General features: G+C 38.2%; 1 protein-coding gene across 1 annotated transcript in view; it reads right to left on the minus strand.

The window, feature by feature from the left end:
- Positions 1–20,410, minus strand: part of Fbxl7 (F-box and leucine-rich repeat protein 7) — a 150,563-nt gene that overhangs the window by 111,029 nt on the left and 19,124 nt on the right. The window lies entirely within an intron of this gene.

Consider the following 20,410-nt stretch of genomic DNA (forward strand, 5'->3'; position numbering starts at 1 on the left):
ATAGGACTTTCAAATGAAATTATGGCTATTTGATACGGTGTTAATCAATTTGACATGATAAGATATCAAGTCTCCCCATAATACTAATTAGTACGTTTTCAAACTACTGATAGGGTAATTGAAGTGTGCCTTAGTAACGACGTTTTGAATATTTTATAAAAATGTTGAATTTACACACTATTAGTTGAGACTGGAATAATATTTAAATGCATAAAACATCCTCTAAGAGTTATGATTGATATTGATACTGGTCGAGCTACAGGGCAACAGCTTACATTTTAAACCCTTCATCAAAACTCAGGATCGAAGTTTAATTTCTCTACAATGCCAATGAGATTGTACAATTCAGCGTGGATTACTGTACGGCACCGAAGTCCGTACAAATGATGGAAAAAGTATGGATAGTCGCATAGATATTATGTTTCAATGATTGGCCATCCAACCCATACTTGAATGTCGAGTTGGGCATAAATTTGTTTACTTATAAACGGAAACATATTGGCCTATAACAATCAATTAAATTTAACGTAAATAATCCGTTGAACTGTGTGCTTTTACGACTGTTTGTTGTTGCTTCTTTCACTGTAGGTATCTATCCTTAACGAGATCGTCGTTTGCTTTTGATTGCCAAATAAAGAGTGAACATATTTGATAGGAGGAATGGGATGATTTGCTTTGCAGCATCATGTTCATATGCAGTTAAGGTGATACGGTTGTGAATTTGAAGTGATATCAAGTATCTTTCTGAATATTACCATCGATAGGTTCGGATATCAGTAATAGACTCGATAATTGACTGCTGCATCAATATATCCATTCTTGTATTTGGTTAATGATGTAAGAGAAATGTTCATTGGTACTAGGCTGAGCGCCGTTAGGCTGAATGTCAGCCTGAATGTCAGGGATTGCTTCTTCGTTACAATTAAATTATAAGAGCAAGTAGCAATGAAAAGAAGACAACGAAAGTTGATGCATAATTTATCCACGATCCCCAAAATCATTGCTACCCCAAACTGGAATAAACTGCTCATTGAAAAGAGAAAAACTGCATTTAAAATTATGGCCAGGTCCCCGAATCTGAAGAATTTTCTTCAATCACGGATTAATGAACAATTTCCCATGTCGCAGAGAAACATTTTGAAGATATGGTAATACAGGTTTGTAGAATATTCATCTGAGTCTAGCATCTTGAATATTTTTCAGTGCCAGAATCCTAAAGAATTACCAAGCTACAGAATCTTAAAGAAACATAAAATTCAAACCATATACGTCATGTAACTTCAATTAATGTGCGACGAGTGAAAACTTGGGTTTAATAAATTTCAGCCAAATGGCGTTTAGCTAAACATCCGTACAGAGGATAAATTATTAAAACTGAGCATTATTATTTGGATTTAGGGAAACAGAATGAAAATTAAAGTATCACTGACTTCTAGAGTCCATATTCATGTAAAAAATCCAAATCAATCAGTATACGAGTATATAGCTATATAAAAAATATCGGAAATTAAGAGTTAGCTTGTTCTGAAATTCATGACACTTCTAGATCGCATCGTGCTCTCTTGCCGTGCGGATCTATTTGCTTTTTGCTGAAGGAAGTGTTACTACTACCTAAAGCTACAACAAATTTAAACAGCACTTTTCAGTGCTCAACCTGTAAAAATTTTCTACCTTGTTCAACTCTTATTCCTCTTCGATCCTTGTTTGGACCCTACCCGAGGTAATCCTTCTTGGATATCGATTTGGAAAATTCCTCTTCGATCCTTCAGATTCTTATAGTAATCTGCTTGGAAGTCGATTTGGATAAAAAAATTTACTGCCGCCATGGCGCCTAAACGCAAAAGAAAGGGGCAAACTCTTGACCCCCCTTCTGATGAAATTAATTTGAGTAATCAATTTGATTTGCTCACGGATGATGAGAATGATCCATCATCCAAGAAAAATTCTAGTAAACTTTCCCGGCTTAATGCCAAGAAGGAAAAGATTCCCCCTATTGTGATAACCACTTCCGATTTCCATGCTCTTCGCATGGAACTTTTGAATTTCGTGAAAGTTAAGTTTTCACTACAAATTGGACGTCGGATTGAATGCCGTGTATTGGCTGAAACCTTGGACGGATTTAAATGTCTTCTCAAGTATCTTACTGAGAAGAAGCACAAATTTTTTACTTACGACACCAAAACTGAACGTGTGTTCAAGGTTGTCATGAAAGGACTGCCCAGTGGTGAATCCCTGGATCAGATCAAAGATGAACTGGCAAAATTACTTGGAGTTGTGCCACTCCAAGTAATCAAAATGAAAATGAAATCCCGTCCTGGCGATTCGCGCAACGGGATTTCTAATGATTTTTATTTAGTTCACTTCAAGTCTAGTGAACTAAACAACCTTAAGGCCTTAGAAAAAGCTATCCTTATGCTCCATGTCCGAGTGAAGTGGGAACACTTCAGGAAGACTGGAGGAAATTTCCAAAACCTCACTCAGTGCCGCAAGTGCCAGGGTTGGGGCCACGGAACTAAAAATTGCTACATGCCAGCTAAATGCATGAATTGTGGTGATTCCTCTCACGCAAAGGACGACTGTCCTGTGAAGGAAGATCCTAAGAAATTTAAATGTTCAAATTGTGGTGAAAACCACAAATCCAATGTTTGGGAATGTAAGACTCGCAAAGCGATCCTATAATCTCGTTCTAACCGTCAGGTAGGAAACGCTCCACGTTTCCGACCAGGTACAAATTCCTCTGCTGTTAACAACGGTCTACATTCTACATTCGTACCCGTAGGTACAAATATCACCCCTGCTTCAAATTTTTCATCTGTACCTACTCCCCTCGCTGCTAACAATGTTCAGCGAGTTAATGGAGCTACCTATGCTGCTATTGCAGCGGGTAGAAATCAAAATACTAACCAAAGTAATTCTAACGGAAATTTTGACAATTTTGACTTAGGAAGCATTACTGCCCCTAAAATGGAATTTTTACAGAAATCATTAATTGACATGATTTCTGATATGCTTAAATCTAACTCCATGTTTGATGCTATTCACTGGAGTAAAATTTGCAAATAATATTGTCATGACTTTAAAATTCAGTATTGAATATTGTTTTTATATTAAATATTGTAAATTGGAATGCTCGATCTCTTAAAGATAATGAAGACGAGCTATTTAACTTTTTGAGAGTTCATAACGTGCATATTGCCGTTATAACTGAAACGTTCCTTAAACCTGACCATAAGGTTAAGAAGGACGCAAATTACTTGATTTATAGAAATGATCGTCTTGATGGACTCTGTGGTGGCGTTGCCATCATTATTCATAGACGAATCAAACATAAAATTCTTTCTTCATTTGAAACCAAAGTTTTTGAAACTTTGGGAGTTTCTGTTGAAACAAAATTTGGACAACTTACGTTTATAGCTGCCTATTTGCCATTCCAATGCGTAGGCCAGAAAAAGAATTTTCTCAAGGGTGACCTCCAGAAACTTACCCGTCATAGGTCTAAATTCTTCATTATTGATGATTTTAATGCAAAACACCGCTCATGGAATAATGCTCAAAGCAATTCCAATGGTAATATTCTGTTTGATGATTGTTCTGCAGGTTATTACACTATTCAATATTCAACCAGCCCAACATGCTTTTCTTCTGCAAGAAATCCCTCAACTATTGATTTGGCCTTAACTGATTCATGTCATCTTTGTAGCCAATTGGTTACCCATGCTGACTTCGGTTCTGATCACCTTCCAGTAACTTTTGAAATATCCCAAGAAATAATTTCTAATCCCAACAACTTTACTTTCAATTACCATAGGGCTGATTGGGAGCAATATCGAACATTTATGGAATATAACTTCGATCCAAACATTCCTTTGCAAACCAAAGATGAAATTAATTATGCTCTTGAATCTCTGACTACTTCTATAGTTGAAGCAAGAGCTGCCTCAGTACCAAAATGCGAGGTTAAATTCGATTCAATTATAATAGACGACGATCTTCAGCTCTTGATCCGTCTTAAAAATCTCCGTAGGAGACAATATCAAAGAACACGCGATCCTGCCATGAAGGTTATCTGGCGGGATTTGCAAAAACAAATTAAAAAGCGATTCTCTGCCCTGAGGAACAAAACTTTTGAAAATAATATTTCTAAATTAGACCCGAGTTCCAAACCCTTTTGGAAACTCACAAAATTTTTGAAAAAACCTCAAAAGCCTATTCCAGCGCTTAAAGAAGGTGGTAAAATTTTGATCACAAATTTGGAAAAAGCTCAGAAACTTGCTAAGCAATTCGAGACTTTCCATAATTTCAGTTTGGGTCTTACTAGTCCTATTGAGAATCAGGTTGCTCGGGATTTTCTGAATATTTTCTCTCGGGAAAATATTTTTGATGATTCCTGGGGGACTGATTTGGACGAAGTAAGGTCTATAACTAAAAAGTTTCAAAATATGAAAGCTCCAGGTGATGATGGAATTTTCTATATCCTCATCAAAAAACTCCCAGAGAGTACCTTGTCTTTCTTGGTAAAATTATTTAACAGATGTTTCCATTTGGCATACTTTCCTGATAAATGGAAAAATGCAAAAGTTGTTCCAATTTTGAAGCTGGATAAAAATCCAGCTGAAGCTTCTAGCTACCGCCCAATAAGTTTGCTTTCTTCAATAAGCAAACTTTTTGAAAAGATAATTTTGAATAGAATGATGCTTCACATCAATACGAACTCAATTTTTGCAGATGAGCAGTTTGGATTTCGCCATGGGCATTCAACTACTCATCAACTCTTAAGAGTTACCAATTTAATTCGTTCAAACAAATCGGAAGGCCACTCAACTGGAGTTGCTCTTCTAGACATAGAAAAAGCATTCGACAGTGTTTGGCATGAAGGTTTGATTGCTAAATTGAAAAAGTTTAATTTTCCACTTTATATTATGAAATTAGTTCAAAATTATTTAACTGACAGAACTCTGCAGGTAAATTATCAAAATTCCAAATCTGAACGACTACCTGTTAGAGCTGGAGTTCCTCAGGGTAGCATTCTTGGGCCTATATTGTATAACATTTTCACTTCGGACCTCCCTGATTTGCCTCAGGGTTGCCACAAATCTTTGTTCGCTGATGACACAGGCATTTCCGCTAAAGGAAGAAGTCTTCGTGTTATTTGCAGCAGACTGCAGAAAAGTTTAGATATTTTCTCTTCTTATTTACAAAAATGGAAGATTTCTCCCAACGCTTCCAAAACTCAACTTATAATATTTCCACACAAGCCTAGAGCTTCGTTTTTGAAACCTAGTAGAAGTCACATAGTCACTATGAACGGAGTTCCAATTTCCTGGTCAAATCAAGTGAAATATCTTGGATTAATACTTGACCAAAAATTAACTTTTAAAGATCACATTGAGGGCATTCAAGCTAAATGTAACAAATATATTAAATGTTTGTATCCTCTTATAAACAGGAAATCCAAACTTTGCCTGACGAATAAACTTCTAATATTTAAACAAGTTTTTAGACCGGCCATGCTTTACGCTGTGCCAATATGGTCTTGTTTGTTGCACTACCAGGAAAAAAGCACTTCAAAGGATTCAGAACAAAGTTCTGAAAATGATTTTGAAGTTGCCTCCCTGGTACAGTACTACCGAAGTACATAGAATTTCGAATGTTGAGACTTTAGAACAAATGTCCAACAAAATAATTAATAATTTCAGGCAAAAATCGTTGCAATCCTCAATTGCAACGATTAATTCCCTTTATACTTAGATAAGATTTAGTTTTAGTTTTTAGTTTTAAGATATCAATTGTTATACTGACATGCAGGTTAAAAAACCTGAATTGCCAAGACATGAACAATGTAAAAACACTTAGATATATATATCATAACAATTAAGGCTGGTACGTTACTGCAGTAACTGGAGCACCTAGGTTAAAATGAAATGTAATTTATTTTGAATTTGGAACAAATAGAGTTAAAAAAAAGAACAAACTAAAATAATAAATATAAAAGCTATATAAATAGTAAAATTCATGCAAATAAATAAACTAAACTAGGTATCATTCAAATTAAAAATTAAAAAGCACAACACATTGTGAAGGTATTGTACACAGTCTCAGTACACCCCTAAACGCTGGTAATTATGGTAGCAGTACTGCCTGCTGGGTGGTTGCTACCTATAACAACCACAGAAAAAGACCTATTCGCCAGTTCCTGTGGATTGTAAGTAGATAGGCTCGGTCACTTGCTTGAGCACCAGAAAAGCATCCAGACCTTAGCTCTCGAAGAAAACCAAAACCCAGGTGGTGGAAAAGTTCTGTGAACCACGATCGACTGCCATACTTGAATAAAACGGTAAGCGACACCGTCATCAAGTGGACGAAGCCACACAATAAGGATGCGAATCAAGGCTCCGCCGAGGGTAGTCCCGTCGTAGCACGTGTCGGCGTGGGACCATCTACGTCCCGGGGAACCAGACGAGTGCAATCTACACAATATGCGTGTTCGACGTACACGGTGCTATCGGGGCAATCGGCACGGTTGGCGCAACCCTCCCACCAGATTCGGAGAAGCCAGATCCGCGTAATCGACGCGAACGGCGCAATCGAGGCATTCGGCACGATTGGCGTGAACGACAAGGAAGGAGACAAAGTTCGTAGCATCCAACCAGGCACGGGGTCCTCGTGCCAGCCGTGACAGAACCAGCCAGCTAACGTTCATCGACGGGCCCGACACTGACACCACACACAAACAGAAACTGTGAGTAATTATTGATAGGAAGAGCTAGGGCTGTTAGGGACCGTTAGGGCAAAAATTCAATAAATCGCCGTCAGTAAGAAAATTAATTATTTCATGGTTTTTCCTCAAATTTCGCAAAACTCGGTGGAAAGAAGCCGACCCAGAGTGTGATTAGAGTCACTTGTGGGCTGAGCGGGCGTAACAAAAGGGAGTGTTACACATTAATGGCGATATTTATTTTGATGGGAGAGAACTGATTTTTTTTTATCCTCCGTTCGGGACATGACACCACTGCGACCAATAATTTGATCTATTGTAGTATATCCCGTGTCCTTAGTTTAGTGCATGTCGTATTACTCCATCACTATTGAAAAATGATGAAGTATTCGGTTTTCATACAGTTGTCATTCTTGCCTTCATCGCAAGGAATCGATTCTAATTGAAAGGTCCCGCTATTTATACCCTTCGGAGTGTTGAAACACCCTCCAAAGGCGCGCCCCTTTCTCAGTCAAAACTGGATTCCTTAGCAACAAAAACAAACAATGACACCGATAATGACCATGCATCAGAACCCTAGTCTTAACCGCTTCAAACTAGGGCACATCGAATAGAATATTAGGAATCACATAGATGAATACTAACTCATGTTTTCCTTGTTTCAAGATCATCCTCGGTGGACAAAGCCGAGTCTTGTCACTATCAACAAGGCATAAAAAGTAACAAGGACTAAGATGTGTTCCTTGGATTACTGAAAAATCCTGTTCCCTAGTTTGAAGTAGTCAGGACTAGGAATCGGTGGTAGATCTTACATCCCGTAACGTACCACGAAAAGGTGATCTTCCCACATTACGGGGCGAGAGAATTGATAGTTAATGAGTATAAGTATTACAGACGAACAGGACGAAATCAATTTTATATCGATTTGTAAATTCAATTCGTAGTTGGGAACTTTTCGTGTATATTTCAAAGTGATGGTTCTTGACAATCGTATAACTAATTTCCTCCAATGTGTAACTAATTTTCGATAAAAATGTTAATGAGACTGTTACAACGCAGTTTACTAAATGCGTGCCAGTTTCATTAGGTGTATATTTTTAATTCTGGAAATATGAATACAAAGCTGGTAACCATTTGATATTTCTAATGCCTCCATTGTATATGAAGGTAACCTCAGAATATACGAGTATGAGCAGTCATTCTTGAAAGGGGTACTGGATGTACATTAGAGCTGTCACCTTCCATCTCTAGGGCTGAACAAATACTTTTGATGAAAACAAATCTATCAACAAATAGGTGCAAGTGGTTTCAACGCATGTGACCAAAATGGGCTTCATACGACGAAGTAGCGTGGAACCCTATTTCTCGCTCTGCGATAAAACCAACAACCCTGTCATGTCATGTCAATCTTGAGCACCACGCGGTAACCTCTCATCGTTGCATGTTTATGTAACGGTGGAACACTATGAGATTTGACCGCCGCACGCCATTCGTCTCGGCTGATGTCGCTTTCGCATTTATTTAGTGCCCATTGGGGAAAAAAACACACCCAAACGCCGTCGTTTTTCGTGATCGTCGTCCGATCCGGAAGACCATTGGGTTCGTCGTTCATCGCTGGTCGGCCTCGGGGTCGGAATATATGGCAAATGTGGCTCCGTCGTAAATAAAATATATTGTCAGCCATAAAAATTATTCAAATTATAAGCGCAAAGATAGAAAAGATTGTGTGGAGTGTATTCGGATTACTATAGAAAATAAAAAGTGATCAATGATGCCTTGGGATTTCGAATTCGAATCCGATTTTTCTTCTATTACGTCTTCACACGTGTGTGTGTGAGAAAGGCATAAATTTCACGACTGGGTATTGCTCAGATGTTCAGATATTAATGACTTTATGTGCCCACGAAATTAAGTGCGCCTTAGAAGGTAGGGGAACACTGTTTAGTTTCTTGACAACCTTTCAACATTCCCAAATGATCAAGTCATATTTTTGACGTTTAAGATTTATGCCCGGGCTAATAGCTCTTCGATATAAGCTATAATAACTTTGTTGAGATTTACTAATTTCCCAATCGGTATTCTTTGGCGGTTGGAGAACACTCCTACACGGTTTCATGGAAAGTGGATCGAGGAGAAATAGTGTCGATGTAGGTGGCTCTACTCATCATCGTTGGCAAGCGACGTAGATGATGGACAAGCCCATGCCAAATCACAGTCATATTGGATGACTAGAAAGACGAAACAGCAATCGGAGAGTGGAGACTAAAGCTGCTGGGATCAATTCCATTTTCGGTCGGGTTGCCATTTCGATAGAGTCCCCTCCCCGACAGCCGTGAGACTTGAATCATTTCCAATGTGCATCAAAGGCACATCAGATAGAAGGAGATGTGGCACATGGTTCGATTCATCTCTATGGCGATAGTCGGCTGATGGTTATTTTTATGCGACCGTCCATGATTGATTTAATTTTTATCTATTCAACATCTGAAGTATTTATTTTATGTCACTCTTGTGTTTGATTACCGCAAACGGGACGTTAAATTGCTCACAGGTTGGCGAAGCATTCGGTCAACATAAATCCTTTTGACAGTGGCATAAATCAATACCTCAATGAAGCCTTCTATGGATGAAGTTTTTGAAAATAGGAACAAAGCCAAATACCGAACATGCTATGTTCCCGTGCGAACGCGTATCTTTTGTTTAAACGAAAAAAAGTAATGACAAACATCTTTGTCCGTTAAAATCTGCAAACCTAATATTATCATTTGATATGAGGTATGCTACTTGTTTTATCATTCAAGAACAAAACATATGTTAGGACTCCACAAAAAATGAGTAATTAATATAGGTACTCATGTTAAAGATATGCGAATGTCAGCTGATGTATTAAAACGAATCGTTAAATCGTATGGATATTTGGTACATCTATTACATGATTGTCTATTCTAATGACTTCTGACTACATTTTTTGTTTTTGAATGATACAATAAGGAATTATCATATGGTTTGCAGATGTTAACGACAGTAGTATTCATATACTTCAGAGTTTGGTCTTTCAGAGAACGCCAAAACAGCAGAGCTTCATCGCGAGTTTATTCGAAAAACACAGCTTCAACCATAACAATCATTCAATTTGCTAACGTGTTTTTCTGTGTATAAAAGTAAATGTTTACACCCTTCCAAGGAAAAATAAAATTACCCAAATTAGTTCTTTAACACGGTAGCAAGCAGCTCAAAGACTCAAATGAAATTTCCTAAGCTTTCCAGGCTTCTCCAGGTACCTTATTATATTTCTCTGTTGGGGACATAAACCAATTGCGACCAGATTGATCTATTGTGGTATTGAGAAATAATGAAACATTTGGTTTTGATACAGTTGTCATTATTGTCTTCACTGCAAAAAACCGATTCTAATTGTAATCTATGAAGTTTTAAAGAAGAGATATTTGAAAAATTGCAAATTATACTAAGTGATATTTGAAAAATTATATAAAAAATATTGATAATAAGCATCAAATCTAAAAAAGAATATTTTGCTTGAATCATGAGACACCTATAATACAATCTTGAAGTCTTTTCATGTTGCCGGAATCAAATGTGAGGTCATGAACAGCTCACTTTTCGCGTTGTATTTTTTTTTATTATTTCAATGTATGAACCGTTGAATAATGGTTAATTATTATTATTATTTATTAACGACACTTTACCATCATCGTGGCGTTCGTGTCGTTAATAATGGTTAAGGGTACAGCTGGTTATATTTCGTATGACGAAAATTGGAATCCTAAAACAAAGTAGCGAACATCTAAACATATGATGTAGCAGCCACCAGTAACACCGAAACATATGTTCACCTGTCAACGAAACATCCTTAAATTTATTACAAGAAGCTTCTTGCTTCAATCAATGATGATACATTTAGCACACCTTTGCTAGATCAATATAGTTAGGAACCAAGTTTGATCTGCTGCAAACATGCAGCACCTTCAATGGTTTGCTGTTGCAAACATGCATCGCGTCATCTATTGCTGTAAGTATAGGTAAGTAGGAACTATAACCAGTTCGATATTGGAATCGATGCCCAGAGAGTGAGAGACCTCGCCGCCGAACACCGTCATCGATGACATACATGGCACGGACACTAGTTAACATGTAACATGTGTGTTCGATCTTCGAGATCTTCGCCTGCGTCTTTCTTTCTTGGTGGTGAAGTGATCGAGCCAGGTGACCACACTATTGCCGCGAACCGACAGCATCAATGGGAGTGGTTATAGCAGTACAGCATTTTTGTATAATATATCTGTTCGTAGCGTAAACTGCACTGGTCAGGGTGTAATATAACACGTTTAATAAAATTAGTGTATCTAAAAACGAAAATATCACTGTTTATATGTTTTTTATATATTATAAAGGGTGTCCAAGAAAGTATGGACGCATTTTTAACACGCTACCATTAGTGACCCGATGCCGTTAAGCAGCTTTTTATGCATATTGCTCAACAATTTTTTGTGCAGGAATTGCAGTTTTCTGCGAAATCATAAAATGCGTGACATTTTCCCAAAAAATCACAATTGTTTTTACTCTACTATTTTCTACTTGTCCATCAGAAACTAGCAAAAAGGAAGAAAGTAAGTATCAACGCACCTTTCAGGGCTGGACCGGAAGATCACTCTAATTTTTACTTATAGAAGAGAGGCTCTTAGGGTGGTTCAAAACATCGATGTTGGTCCAACCGACTCAATCGATTCTAAATATGGTCCTGCTCATTCTCCCAACATTTGAGCTTATTTTTTGCTATCTCATACTGCATTTGCCCTTTCAAGTTTATATGGGAATTACTATGGTAAAAATGAACTATTTGATCACCTCGTCCTAACCCTTCACCATAATGGATAAACTTGCTATCTGTACTTATAGGAAATGTTCTCAGCTATAATTTTCCAGGATTGATGTTAGTAACCAGAGCCGAAATCCAATTTGTTATATTTTTCAGTGAAACTAACTGGGTGCGGAAATATCGATCTACATGCGCTTCTCTTATAAAAGCTGCAACCAACATGCATAATGGAATTTTTGAACGCCCATCCATTACACCAAACATATTAATGAATTTTTGGAATTGTTGGTCGATTTTTATACGTAATGCACAGAAATCTGGACAATAAGTCCATACATACGGACGCTTAAAAAATGATTATCAATGTCAACTATGCCCAAAATAGTTCGTAAATTTTAACACGACTTTATGTCATAGTTCAGAATCATCATACATGTTTATTATGTAGCAAAGTGGATTAAAAATTAAACGTCTAGACTGTCCGGTACACAGCAATAAATATTGAAATATCGATCAACGTAATTTAAGCTTATGTATGAAATATTGATGTTATCATCAAATAACGTCAGGAAAATTTCTAGAAATTTAAAGGTGTTCTGAGAAATTCAAGGAAGTCCAGAAAAACAGGGAAGTTCAGAGTTTTTCTAAGTTATTTTGAAAACTCCAGGAAAGCTTCGAAAACTTCAGAGATGTTTTTCCAAAACTTCAGGGAGGACCAAAAACTACAGGAAAGTTCAGTACTTTGGGGAAAGTTTAACAACCTTTAAGGTCAAGGATCATAGAATCCACACACCTTTGTAGTGGCTGTCTTGTCTTGCAATTTTGAAGTTATAATGGCACGATACTCAGAAACTTTAAAGATTTCATGTACGAAATGGTACACACACACTTATGCTGCATTACTGCAGATATACATTCATACACGAAATATTTGTAATGTCTGAGTGTTATGGAAAATTCGAAATGGCATGACAAGAGTACCATAATAACAACTATTTGTGGATTCTAAGGACCTTGTCCTTAAGGCTAAGGGACTGCTAAATCTATTGTAAAACTGTCATATTTGCGCAACGGATGCAATGGGCGTGGGTCTTACATTCCAAGAACATCAGGTCAGTCCCATGAACTTCGGAAGAATTTCGAAAACTTAAATGACAAGTAGAAAACTTCACAATAGTTCCATTGATTAAAAAAAAAAAATCAGGAAAATTTTCTTTTTAAGTGAAGATTAAAGCCATTAGCTTAAAAAAAGTAGGAACTTTAGTTGAGTTCAGTCGAGTTAAAAAATCTTAAGGGAGGTTACGTGAACTGCTGGTAGTTCTGAACAGATGTGGAAAATTGCGGGTACTTTAAGAAAGTTCCAAGAACTGCAGGTAAGTGCGAGAACTTAAGGGCAGTTCTGTTAAATTCATGTAAATAGTGTCAAAAAGTCCCAAAAACAAAAGACAGCCTTCAGAACATCAGGTAAGTTATTGTATTTTATTGTAAGTCTGTGGCTGTGTAGCCCTACAATCCAAAACTAAAAAGAAATTAAAGGGTGCTCCAATCAAAATGTGGTTGACTAAAACTTGACGCATTTATTTTTATCGAGCATTTAAAAAACCTGAACACTCCTCATTTTATAGGTGTGTGCGTGCAGAACGGTGCCTCTATTTTGATTTTGACATTTGTTCTTCAGTTATCAAAATAGCGACTAAGCAAGAGGAGAAACGCATCTAAATTTTGCACGCGCATCTCGAAAATTCGAACTACTCGCATGCCGAGTTGCGAAATCGTTAAAATTAGCCGGAAACGTAATAAAAGTGTTCGGGGAACGTTTTTCGACAGCCAGGAAGCCTGAATCGGGGGGAAATCGAAAGCTGGAAGCTGCAGTGACGACAATAAGAGTGACCAGCGGTTTCAAGCGGAACCCGAACCACTCCTTCCAAGATGTCGCAAACAAGCTGGGAGTGTCGTCTACAATAGTGCATCGAGCTAAAAATCAAAGCGACCATGCTGACGAAGTTCGATTGCGTGGTAATGGACGACGAAGCTTACGTCAAAGCAGACTTCAAACAGCTTCATCCGGAGTTTTATACGGTAACCTGAAGGGGAAAGGTGGCAGACATTTTTAAGCATATGAAACTGTCAAAGTTCGCTAAGCAATCTGGTTTGGCAGGCTATCTGTACTTGTGGCTTGAAAAGTGTCATTTTCATTGCAACCGGGACCGTCAACAAGGAAATTTACGTAACCGAGTGTCTGGAAAAACGTCTGCTGCCTTTTCTGAAGCAACACAATTGTTCCGTGCTGTTTTGGCTGTATTTGGCATCCTGCCATTACGGAAAAGGCCATGAAGTGGTATGCCGCCATCAACGTGCAGGTGGTGCCTAAGGACTAGAACAATCCCAACACGCCAGAGCTCCTCCCAATCGAAAAAAATTGGAAGCGGGAAGCATTTTAAGGTGAACTGGCTTTCTGCGGCGAACAAAGTGGACGAGGAGGTTTTACAGAATGTAATGGCAGGAGTTAAACGAAAGGCCCAAAAATTCGGATTCGGACAACCGGAATCTTAGCTGAATATCTGTTCTGTATTTTATTCTAATTGAACTTAAAAAAGAAACATAATTTGGTTTTTATATGTAGGGGAAACGCTCCTATAGTTGCGGTACGTTAGAAGCGTTAGGTTCCTATAGTTGTGTATGGAGACTCCATACACAACTATAGGAACCTAACGCTTCTAACGTACCGCAACTATAGGAGCGTTTATCCTAGTTTTGTTTGACAACATTTTGATCGTAACACTCTCTATTGAAATATATGCCTACGTTTCGGTGCTGGTAATTTTGGATCATAAGACTGCAAAACTAAAACTCAGTAAACTTTACGGAAGTGCCAGAAACGTCTTGAAGCTAAGAGAACTTTAGAGCAGTTTCATTAGTTTCAGGGCAATTACATGAACATTATCAAAAGAGTAGCAACAACTTTAAAGAAGTTCCTAGGAATGAATGGAAATCTTATTTACCGTTGCCAATGAATATCTACGAATCACTTTATGTCAGAGAATAAAAAAAAACTGCATAAATATGGTCAAAACAATCGAAAAGGACCCTTTGATGAAGCTTTTGGACTACCATATAAGCACTGCAACATTTTCAAGATCAATCATGAGCAGTTTTCGGAAAAAACATTATCAAATCTCATTCATTGAGCCCTCCTGCGAGAGTATAATTGCGTGTGAATTTACAACCCAAAACTCACACTTGAGATTTTTATGCATTTTCACGCACTCACACTCACATCGCCAAAACATCATTCCAAGCTAAAACACATAAAAACCACTCCAACATCAATTGATAGCATCGACTTGTACCTATCTTTTTTGGCTTTCCATTCAATGCAAAATCGCAAAAAGTCCATTTTAATTAAAAACCTACTATAAGGTAAGTCAACTAATTTTTGAACCAAGAGGTTCCCTAATTGGCCCTATCTTAATTTTCAACTTTACAGCAGTTCCATTTCAGTGTTAACTCGGCTGTCGATAGAAGCAGACCACTCTCAATGTGTGTCACGCGATCATCTGTTTACTCGACAGCAACCATTGTGTGGTCCTCCTCATTGTTCTTCATCAGCAGTTCTTTCAGTTGATGCGTCGTCGACTTTGGAAAGCAACCGATTCGTGATGAATGTGTGAGTGCTGGCCACGTTTTGCGTCCAATGGAAGCGCTCTGACCCCCGATGGCGAATCTGCCTTACAATGAAACCACTGGAAGCGGCTCCCATTCTGGTGGAGGAGGCTTATTCGATAGCGGAAGATAAAATGTTCATTGTGTTGTTCCTTTTGACTATAGTTTTAAGATGTATTGTATAGTGAACAAGAATCCTCGGCTGTGTAAAGTTGCCATATCAAATAAATTAATAAACAAGCAAAAAAGCAGTTCCATTTCAAATGACATTTGTTTTTTTAATTTTTTGATCGACCTTCTACGATAATGTTGAAACTTTGCACAGTTGTTTGTTATTGTCCAACATGCCATTTTAGATACATGTATATGGCTCCTTCGTCACCTTCGTGGGATCGTAGGAAGAACAGCAGGAAGAAGCTTCTGGAGGCATTATTCTTTATATATTTGGGCGTTGATGGTGCCGGTTGTTATGTACGGCTTACTGAATTTGCCGCACCCACAGTTCGCCTGCTACACTAAGTACTTCTTGGCAAATTTGTCGACCTTCTTATTCCAGAACTTCTTCAAAACATCCAGGCGGGACTTGCTGACAAAAAACTCCAGGCCGGGGATCTGCTTGGCGTCCGCTTTAATGTACGTCTCGTCATCCATTACGATGCATTTTGGTTGCACCAACCACTCGCGGTACAGCTTCCTGGCGCGGGATTTGGCCACCGTATCCGTTTATTGGTTCGGTTAGGCGCCTTCCTTACTCCGGCCCACTTCATTGTCTGCTGGATGAACCAGACGGAAGAGTTGACCATCTTGGCCACGTCCCGATTGCGCTTGAAGCTTGCGGATTGCGCTTGAAGTAATCCCTCACCTTCCTTGCGTTCACGCGGTCGGTCGTCTTCGCTTTTTATCCGCTGCCAGCTCGCCGCTGGGTCGTCTGGGTCTCCTTGAACGATTTTACCACACGGGACACGGTCGAATTGTCGATTACAAACTGTTTCACGATCCACCTGTGGAACTGGGCTGGATTTTCCACGACTGCTTCCATAATATTTGTCGAAGCACTTCTTGCTTGGAAGCCATCTCGTAACCACTTGACAGACTGTGACGAGATTTTGCACATATAAACATTACACTCTAGTTTTACTCATAATTTCATCATTTTTTACCCATGCAATAAAGAGTTATGCACAAAAGAAAGTGTTGCATTTTTTTCGAGTACAATCTTCAACATAGATTTCGTCGTATATGGGTAATGTCGGCCTAAATTTTCTGAATTTGCGCCCATGCATAAATTCAGCAATCGACTAAATTTTCAATAGCGACCAAAAATATCCATTAGTACCGCGTTCATCTAGATAAAATTTATAAATAGCAGATTTTTAGCGATGGCCCCAATCTTAGATCCATAGGCCAACATTAGAGCCATTTCCCCTACCTACGCGAATAAAATCATGAAAATTTATTTCAAATTTGAGTTAGATCCTAGGACTAAAAACTAGAGTGTCATAACTAGCTCACTTATCTTAATCAGTTTGATACAGTTTTACATTATGAATATGTTTAAAGTCACGTAATTCACCTTCTTCGCGTTTTTACTGGCACTGATCTTTCCATCCAGAAGTCATACAGATACGAAAATTAAACGCAATGCTTGCTTCTCTGCAGCACAGATGTAGATTCATTTTGAGCTTTGTACACTGAGTAGATCGCCAGATATGGATCCATGAAAATGCGAAACAGAGAAAATTCTATGTAACAAGGTTTCCGTCAATGGTGTCCTTAAAGCGTTGGTCTTTTATCGATAGTTACTAATCAAAACAAAAATCAAGCAAATAACCGAATCCAACTCTGTACCCAGAAAGATCATGTGGCTTGTACTTGCACTGAAGTACCCAGCATCTGTCCCCCATAATGCCATTTCGCTCACGTGCCATTTTTCCTATGTACTATTTTTGCCATGGCAAGCCAGCCTACAATTGAGATGCCATATGCAAAGTGCGGTTCGAAACGCTTAAATAAACCGTGTCAAGCGCTCATGCAGCATACCTGTTACCAGATCGACACGTTGTTTGGCTAAAATGAGCAGAAAGTTGAAATTATAGGTTTCATGCGTTGCGTATGCATTCGTCGTTATGCCAACTACCGAACGGCCATTTACGGTGACATGTGCCCATCCGGTTTTTCGGTTTAAAGGCTCTACGGAGTAAGAGGAAAGAATTGATCTATCGTTGTGGGTATGTTGGGAGCCAAAATGATAAAATGAATTTGTTGGAACGTTATTCCGACAGTGAAACACTATTTAGAATTAATATTTAAGGCAAACAAACATCACTACTTGCTATCGGAACATTCAGTTTTGCGTAACACTAGTATGGAAAGCCCAGGTCATGAGTGAAAATCGAAAGAAGGGTAACAGCATGATGTTCAGACTGCTTTTTCATTAACTAGATTGCTTTAAAATTATTTTATGGCTTCATGTGTAAAATCAACACATTCACACCCATGGTGTATTTACACAACGAGATACAGCCAGCGAAGGCACGCGGCTTCTGAGGTTGCCAGAGCTGCAACAGCAGACAAGATGGGACTGGGTGGAGGTCATTATGGTGCAATAAAAGTATGATTTTTCAACAGGAGTCATCATTTTCATACATCGATGTTGATGGATGAATGAGAAATGGATTTTATCACTTAATCGTTCGCAATAACGCAATAACAATTAATGTATATCGATTAAAAAAAAATAACTCTTTTTTCAACCTATATCCCACGGTTCGATTACGTTGCTTTCGTAACATAATTATTAACAAGTTGCATAACCGAATCGTGATCAGCCGAGAACGCTGAATAAACATTTTAGCTCGGATAAAAATTATATTCAACAGTCACAACTATGCAAACCCGCCTAAAATATGTTATTCCAGCATCGATCACGACAACGATGACGACGACAACGACGACGACTTAGTATCAAAATAACAGTGAGCGCGAAAAAGTGAAAAATGGGAGGGTCTAGCAAAACAAAATAAACACGTCAGTTTGTGTTGTGCTTTTTTGCATTGATCTGCGCCCTCCTTCGGATGGTTGCTCCGCTGAGCTGCTGAACCAGGCCAGGATCGATCGAGACAAGACGGCGGAAAGCGCTAGCTCGTGCCCAATCTAGCGCCGTCACTTCTCTCCACCCAACCCAATATTTACCGTCTAGGTAGTAGGTATGTGTTGCATGATAGGCACCTACGAGCAAAAAGCCAAATATGAGCTTAATTAAAAGCCATTCTAATTAAGTGAACGATCTTGTTATTATTTTACTCACTCACACGAGATTCTCCGGTTGCACGATGCACGATCCCGCACCGTTCGTTTGGTCGTTCCCTTATGTCTGCGAGATGCGAATAATAAAGTGGCGAAGGAATGTCTTGTTGCGTCGTCGTCGGGCGTGCGAAGAAAGCCATCACTTCGACGAGAGACGGTAAAATATGATCAGGTTTCGATTTCGCTGGCGTGAATTTCTCTTTCTGTCAATCGATGGGAATGTCTGATGCAAAATTTTCCGGAGAGCAAAGAGTCAATCGTGTGGAAGATGGTGATCAACAGATAACGGCAAAAATATGGTAGATCTTTTCTAGTGACTTCAGTCATTAGAAATTCGCTTAAGACTGTACTATATGGTTCTATTTGTGGGTGCCTTTAAGGAAGGAACGCAATTTTGTAATGTTTGAATCAAAACATACTAGGTATATCGGCATAGAAAGCTCTCAATTAACACTAAAGAACACTAAATCAGTTGAGAGCCAGCTAAAGTCCCAGTGGAGATGTAATAAAGCCAAAAGAAGAATTTTATGGAGCAGTTCCACGCCAAATGACGAATCGATCTGACACGACCTACCTTTTTTTTAATTTCCTGTAAAATAGTTAATTTGTGCTAAACTGCAAATACGTGACGATAGACACTGTTAATCACAGGCCTCACCCTTGACGGGGTACCCTGGTACTAACACAGCAAAAAATTATGAATTCTAATTGTGATGTAAACATTCATATACGTAAACTTGTGTTTAATTAAACGCAAATGAGCAACTTGTATGCAATGTTGTTTACAAATATGGGCTTTTGTATACAATATGTGCAACATTTCATGAAATGTCTCTGAACTTTACACGATTTATAATGTAAATTTGTATGATATATGACGCTCCATTTATGTGCATCACATTGAACAGAAATTCACACTACTTTTTCGAACCGTGAAGCTACCATTTGAATAACTTCTTATTCTTCTTCCTGGCTTAGACGCTCTTACAAGACTCTGTACCTGTTTTCAACTGCAACTTAGTGTTCTTTTGAGAACATGTACAGTTAGGGGTCATGCATTTATTATCACGTTTTTCCTATACCTAATGCATTGCTTGTCACAGAATTTTAAACCCCCTCCTGAGATGATAGGTAATCACGCTTACCATTACACCACCGGCGTCGCTACCCAAGCAACAATTTTTGTTTTATTTAAGTTTTATAGCACTTGATATAACCAAATTATAAAACCTTCACTGACGACCACATTGCTTTAACAATCTCCTGAGAACCGCAATACAGCCATGTCATGGCCAATTGGCCCAGTTTTAATGCAGTCATTAAAACTTGATATGCGAACTACTTTAGGAGCATAGGATTTATGTCAGTTTTATCACACTCTAGACGTGATTGTTAAAAATGAAAACATAAAACCTCCTCCAGGTCAGAAAGTTTTAACAGCCTTCTAATGACTACCATAAAACTATATTACAACCGCATAAATCGCTCCTGAAGAAGTTGATAAAACATGACACGCAAAACATTTTGACAACTTTGAAGGTTTTAAGTTGGGGTTTTTGGATGATAGTTAATATTGAGAAATATTTTATTGTGGTTTTATTCTTTCGATGTTTGATGTGAAATCATGATCCTTGTCAGTTGGTAATAATGGCTGATATTATTGTACATTGAAAATAAGACGACTTTATTATAATTTTAAACCAATCTGTATATGCTTCACAGCATGCCGTGCAATATTTATGGTGATTATCATACCAAATAGGAGCATAAATTTAGTGCGCCATATGAATACTAAAATATAGGGATATTTTTAATTTGTCTGCATTATTAGCACCATGCATTAAAGAGTCATTCAAAGATTATCTATTTAGTAAAAAACTGTTACTACT

This window comes from Ochlerotatus camptorhynchus, unplaced genomic scaffold (assembly GCF_037179485.1).
Source record: "Ochlerotatus camptorhynchus isolate MF236.1 unplaced genomic scaffold, CSIRO-AGI_Acam_v1.1 ptg000558l, whole genome shotgun sequence".
NCBI lineage: Eukaryota > Metazoa > Arthropoda > Insecta > Diptera > Culicidae > Ochlerotatus > Ochlerotatus camptorhynchus.